This window comes from Tupaia chinensis, unplaced genomic scaffold, assembly GCF_000334495.1.
Source record: "Tupaia chinensis unplaced genomic scaffold, TupChi_1.0 Scaffold000648_1, whole genome shotgun sequence".
Classification (NCBI taxonomy): domain Eukaryota; kingdom Metazoa; phylum Chordata; class Mammalia; order Scandentia; family Tupaiidae; genus Tupaia; species Tupaia belangeri.
Genome location: NW_006160169.1, coordinates 159,384 through 166,730, shown reverse-complemented (window position 1 = coordinate 166,730; position 7,347 = coordinate 159,384). Strand labels below are relative to the sequence as shown.

Here is a 7,347-nt window from a genome sequence, read left to right as displayed (position 1 = left end):
AATGGAGGAGAAGGAATTGCAGCGTGATCATCCCCCTCAAGGGGTGATTTCTCTCCTGTCTGTCTCTCTCTGCCTTTTTGGCGATCACACACACCCTATAGCAAAAACAAAACAAACAAACAAAAAACCCCCAGCAGGGTATTGGCATAAAACCAGACAGGTGGACCACTGAAATAGAATAGAAATCCCAGGAAGAACCCCTAAAGCTTACAGCCAACTGATTGCTAAGAAAGGATATCAGGGACCAGCAGTTAACATAGTTGCTATGTTGCTGGATTCCCATGTAGTCGACCGTGGTTCAAGTCCCTGATGTGTGCCCAAGATCCCGAGAAGAGAAAGGAGGAAAAGGGATTGCGGTGTGGCCATCCCCTCCTCTCTGCTGTCTTTGTGGATAGAAAAGGCCCTAAAGAGGGGCCCTCACTGGGGTCCCCGCCACCACCAGAGGCCAATGGGATAATAAAGATGTTGATGCACTACCACTTGGCCACAGCCAAGGCAACCTCTACACCAGGTCTACCATCAACATCAACACTTCCACATCCAACATTTTTTGTGTTTAAATTTTTTAGAAAGACTTTTTATTATGGGGCATGTGTACTCACCAGAGAGATAGAGACAAAGAGACAGAAAGTGAGCAACCACCTCCCAGAGGAGATAGCTGCACCTCAATTCCTTCTCCTCTATTCTACTCTTGGGATATTGAGTGCACACACACACACAAACACATACACACACACACACACACACACACACACAGGCACCTTGCCAGACTTTGAAGCCTCCTGGTCTGGGACTTGAACTGTATTTGGCCCTGTGGTAGTCCAGCAACAATAACCATTATGCCATCTGCTGGTAGCACCCACCTAGTACTTAAAGAATGTTATAACTATTGAAGACTATAAGAGCACATATTGGGGGCTAGCAGATGGCATAGTGTATAAGGCACTGGACTCCTATGTGGTCAACCACAGTTTGAGTCCCAGACCTGGTGGCTTGAAACTCATGGTGGGCATGCATGGATGTGTGCCCAAAACCCCAAGAGGAGAACAAAGAAAAGGGAACTGTGGCATGGTCATTGCTCCTAGGCAGTGAATTCTCCCTTTCTGTCTTTCTCTGTCCCTTTTGGTGACCTCATGCACCTTATAGTAAAATCTCTATTTCTTGAAAAAAATTAAAACAGCACATGTTGGACAAAATTGGATAGTGTCATAGGTGAACTTTTAACCCAGAGTCCTGATGACTATATCTCTATATCCTATGAGCAGATATACACTTGTGTGTATACGTGTGTAAGCCAGTGGTACTGGAACAGATATATAGTGATCTGATTTAAAAGATTGACTAATTGGGGGATGGGATGGAGGTAACATGAATTTGTCCATGTTGTTGGACAAAATTGGATAGTGTCATAGGTGAACTTTTAACCCAGAGTCCTGATGACTATATCTCTATATCCTATGAGCAGATATACACTTGTGTGTATACGTGTGTAAGCCAGTGGTACTGGAACAGATATATAGTGATCTGATTTAAAAGATTGACTAATTGGGGGATGGGATGGAGGTAACATGAATTTGTCCATGTTGGAGGGGCCGGGCTGCCACCAGAGTGGCTGCAGCTGCCTCGTGACATGACATAGCTGAAACTATAACACCAGAACTGGAGTTGTCAAGCCAGTCAGCAACCAGGTCTCACTGGCAAAGTCTTGTCTCAGAGCTCCATCCCACACACTGGCTAGACAGCGGTCCCTGCCACACTTGTCTTTCTTCAGCTCTTTCTCTTTCCTCTGGCTCTTTCTTCCTGGGGCAGGAAAGAAAACTTGGGAATGCCCCAAACCCTTTCTGCTTCTGCCCATTGCAGGTGCCACTACTGTCATGGGCCTGACCATCTCCTCCCTCTTCTCCTGACTCTTTGGCAAGAAACAGATGTGCATTTTGATGGTTGAATTGGATGCTGCTGGCAAGATAACCATTCTATACGAACTGAAGTTAGGAGAGATTGTTACCATCATTCCTACCATTGGTTTTAATGTGGAAACAGTAGAATACAAGAACATTTGCTTCACAGTGTGGGATTGTGGAGGGCATTGTATATGGAAGTCATTTTGAGAGCTATCTGCCATCTTAGAAACCATTAGGTTTCACTTCTTCACTGAGCAAACCATTTTCCAAAAACCATGTGACTAACTTCCAGGACACTAATGATTGACTCCCTATGACTCATACCTTATTTGCATTTCGGGCAACCAATCAATACCTACCAGCCTGTATTTAAAGCACAGTTTACTCTGCAATAAATGAGACTTGATCAACACCTCATCTGGTCTCCACTCTGTGTATGTCTGTGGGAGTTCTGTGAGCCTGTGTATGTGTGAGTCCCTTTTCTCACCATCCTCACACAGGTAACCATTCAACTGTCCTGCGGGTTGGGGCAAGTGGTGCCCAACGTGGGGCCTGGGCCAAGAGGACCAAGGTGAGGGGCACCAGTAAAAAAGATCGGCACCATTGACAGTGGAAGGGACGGCGCAAGATCGTCCTGGTAAGTAATACAGAGAGTACTTACTAAAATTTTAAGTGTGCAGGTATGGAACAAAAAATTAGTAAACATAAATTATTTGTTCAGGGGCTCAATGAGACTCTCAGGATATGCAGAGTTAAAATTAAAATCAAACAATTACTTTCTTTTTTCGATTTTCTAAAAGAGGTGTTCCCAGTAATAACCTTCTATTATTAAAATCTAGTAGATAAAATCATTAAACTCCAGTCAATTAACCCCAAAATTGCAACAGTTGTTACAGAGACAGAACAAATTATACAAAATATAGAACTCAGACAAATAGTAAAGATGCCATAAAAACTAAAATTAACTTTGACACCAAAAAAGAAAAAGATTTAAATTCCTTAGATAGTGAGAAAAAAGTAACAAATTTTACTAAACAATCAGGTATCAGGCCAAAACAACTTAAAAAACCTAGAATGAAAAAGTTACAAACCTTAAAAAGCCTCAAAAAAGATTATATCCATCTCTTACAAATCTTAAAGCTCATTTAGATAATCAATTAACTTATTCTGGAAAAAAAAAAACAAACTTTAAAAACAAAGGCAGCCAAATACAACAACTCAAAATGGCCACCTAAAAACAAACTCAGAAAATAGATGCTTTAAAACTTTAAAAACAAAGGCCGCCAAATACAGCAACTCAAAATGACCACCTTTCAAAAAACAACCACCATCTTACAATTTAGTCACATCTGCACCACCTTTGGTGATGCCAGTTATTGATCCTAGAAAAGAGATTTTAAATAAAATTAAACAACTTAGAAATCAAATTCAATTAAAAAATTCAAAAAATAGGGGGCCACCCCAAGCCCCTAAACCAAACAAACTTTTAAAACACTTGAGCTTGTTCTATAAACAACAACAATTTATTTCAAACCTCTCCAAAACAACACTAAAAAACGCAAAAGTGGCCCTCTGTTCCACCATCTACACAATACTTTTTATTTTCTCTCTAATTTAACAGTTACATTTACAACATCCTCAATGTTAGCTCAATAAGTTGAGCTACAAACAGTTGTTACAGTTTTCTCTACTTTTCCTAACATGCCCTTCACCTTGTACACTGATAGTGCTTATATCACTATGTCCATACTACTTCTAAAAACTGTGACACAAATTAAACAAGTTTCTCAGGCCACACAATTTTTCCTCTAACTCCAGTCTCTCATTAAAAATTGAGAACTGCCTTTTTATATTGGCCATTTATGTACACATACAAACCTACCTAATCCTCTTATTAAAAAAAAATCATCATACTAATATGGCCATGAAACACTCTCTTTTGGTTTTTACTCAAACTAATACAAATCTTTTGGATACTATTGTTGCTCATCGACTACATCATTTAAATTCTCACACTCTTCATCTCATGTTTAAAATTACTGAAAAACAGGCCCAACAAAAAATTAAAACAATGTCTAGTCTGTCTTACCCTTTTGCCTACACCACATCTAGACATTTATCCTAAAAGTCTTATGCTTAATACAGTATAACAAATAGATGTCACTCATGTCCCTAAATTTAATACTACTAAATATGTTCATGTACCTGTTGATACCTTCAACAACTTTATTTTTTCCACAACACAAACCAAAGAAGCCAATAAACATATTAGTTTTCATGTACTTACCACACTCTCTGTTATAAATAAATCTCAACAAATTAAAACAAATAAAATTTTGCCTCTTTTTACAAACACCTACACATTACACGTCACAAAAATTCCATACAGCCCCCAAAGACAAAGTGCTATCAAACGTACTCATCTTTCCTTAAAAAATACTCTCCATAAACTTAAAGGAGGGGAACTTTACACTAAAGACTCTCCTAAAAACCTTCTAACACATACACTTTTTGTCCTTAATTTTCTGACACTTGATAAAAATAAATTCTCAACTGTTGAGTGCTTCTGACATTCAACTTCTAAAACAAAATTTACCACAGTTTTATGAAAACATCCTCTAAACAATACATAAAATAGTCCAGACCCTGTCCTCCTCTGGGACAGAGGGTCTGTCTACATTTATTTTTAAAAAAAATGGATGCTGCTCACTAACTACTTAAAAAAAATTGATCAGATTGATTCAAAGGATAATAATTCATTCAAAGATGATAAAAGCCCCAAATACCTCTCTCTTCTTCCACAAATCAACAAAATAAAGATTCTTCTTAAATACCTGATCTTGTTTTACCTCTTCAACACTATCCCCACTGGTTTTGACCCTGGTGCAACTCAAAAAACCTTTGTTTACAACATTCCTTATTCATGTTTCTGTGGTAAGATCACTCAACTCTCCTTTACACCACTCACAACAGTTACGTGCTCCAAAAGAAACCACATTTATACACAGTTAATATTACATTAATTCACCCACTATCTCTTCTTCTACACCTCCTCAATACACCTGTATGATATTCAAATCCACACTTCATACCTCTTACTACAGTCATGCCACCACATACATTCACAATAACAAAACTTAATTTACAAATACACAAATTAAAACCTTTTCAAAATTGACAAAAACTTCAAATATCTCAAGCCACCATAAAAAAAATCTACACACTTGGTAATCAAAAAAAAAACCCTTTGTTAAAACTTAACTGCTCCTTGGGACCAGCAGTTAGCGTAATGGCTATGTCACTGGACTCCCATGTAGTCGGCCGTGATTTGCGCCCCAGACCTGGTGGCTTAAAACTCACGCCGGGCGCGTGTGCATGCGTGCCCAAGATCCCAAGAGGAGAATGGAGGAGAATGGATTGCAGCATGGCCATCCCCCCGGGGGTAATTTCTCGCTTTCTGTCTCTCTGTCTCTGTCTGTCTGGCGAGCACACATGCCTTATAGCAAAAACCTCTCCAAAAAAAAAAAAAAACTTAACTGCTCCTCTCCACATCTCTGATGGGGGTGGACCTCAAAACCAATTAAACTCCCTTACAAAAATAGCACTTCAAAATAAACATGGGTTAAATCTCCTCTTGACAAAACAGGGGGGTTTCTGTCTTGCCTTACAAAAACACTACTACTTTTACACCAACAAGTCCAACATAGTTCAAGACAAACTCAACCAACTACAAAAAAATCTTCTTAAACAAACAAACAAAAATAAACTCCTCCCCTTTTTACTCCCCTTACTTGATCCAATTCTAAGTTTACTAATTGTTTACTCTTTGGGGCCTGTTCTCTTTAATAAACTCATGGCTTTCCTCAAACGCCAACTCAAAGACTCTATAAAAATACTGTCTCCAAGTCCACTACCACAATCTAAAAATAAAATATTACAAAGCCTAGATTGTGCTCCTGCCTAAAACACTAAATCGGTTTGCTAAAAACAGATAAAAAAAAAATCTAAGCCTTAAAGCCGTTAAGTCCTTCCACCTAAAACAAAAAACTGTGGAGAGCATTGCATACAGAAGCCATTTTGAGAGCTATCCACTATCTTAGAAACCATTAGGTTTCACTTCCTCACTGAGCAAATCATTTCCCAAAAACCATGTGACTAACTTCCAGGACACTAATGATTGACACCCTATGACTCATACCTTATTTGCATTTTGGGCAACCAATCAATACCCACCAGCCTGTATTTAAAGCACAGTTTACTCTGCAATAAATGAGACTTGATCGACACCTCATCTAGTCTCCACTCTGTGTATGTCTGTGAGAGTTCTGTGACCCTGTTTATGTGTGGGTCCCTTTTCTCACCATCTTCACCCAGATAACCATTCAACTGTCCTACAACTCAAGGTATGGGATGTTGGTGGTCAAGATAGAATAAGGCTTCTCTGGAGGCATTACTTCCAGAATACCCAGGGTCTTATTTTTGTGGTAGATAGGAACGATCATGAGAGAATTCAAGAAGGAGCAGAAGAGCTGCAGAAAATGCTTCAGGAAAATGAGTCAGAGATGCAGTGCTGCTGCTTTTGCTAACAAAACATGGTATATACAAGTCACTTATGCTACACAAGGAACTGGTCTGTATGAGGGCCTTGACTGGGTGTCAAATGAACTTTCAAAACGTTAAGTGAAACTGAACATCAAACCAAGGACACTTTTGACAAAATTGGTTTAGCCTATGATAATAAAATTAGTTTCCATCTTGGTTATTAAATGGTATCCAGGACTATTTTTGGTAGACTATTCCAGAGTTTAAACTTATTTAGTTGCCAATGATTGTTAATCAGGTATGTTGCTAGTTAGCAATATGCTTGGTTTAAAAAAAAGTCTTGGAGGTGGAAAATGTCATTTTACTTCCCTTGAGAAGAAGCCACGGGCCTTCAGGAGAAGGTTCCACATGGCTACAGTGAACTAGATTTTTAAGGGAATGAAGATTTTCTACTAATAATTCAGCCTACAACAAATGAGCTAGTGGTAGGGAGCCCCTCCCCCCTGCACCCCCAGCCTTCTCACTCTGTCTCTTGGTTCCTGCCTCTCCCTGCTTCTGTCTTTCCTTTATTTATTTATTTTTTTTGGTAATTTTTCCTTTTTACCCTTTTTTTAAAAAAGGCAGTTTTTCTCTGGCTCTTAGCGCCACCATTTTTCTTGTTACTCCCCCCATCCGGGCAAAAGAAGCCACAGGCCTTCAGGAGAAGTTTCCACATGGCAACAGTGAACTAGATTTCTATTTTGTGATTTTTTTTTAAAAGAATAGTAATTAAAAATTTTTTAATTTTTTAATATTTTTGTATTTTTTCCTCTTTTTGTTGTTGTTTTTCTCTGTTTTGTTTTCCTTTTTCTTGTCTCTCCACCCTCCAATATCCTTTCAATGTGTTTTTAGACAGATCTAAGAG

General features: G+C 38.8%; 1 pseudogene; it reads left to right on the top strand.

The window, feature by feature from the left end:
- Positions 1-1,874: 1,874 nt before the first annotated feature.
- LOC114009877 (ADP-ribosylation factor 4-like) lies at positions 1,875-6,581 on the top strand (annotated as a pseudogene).
- Positions 6,582-7,347: the final 766 nt, after the last annotated feature.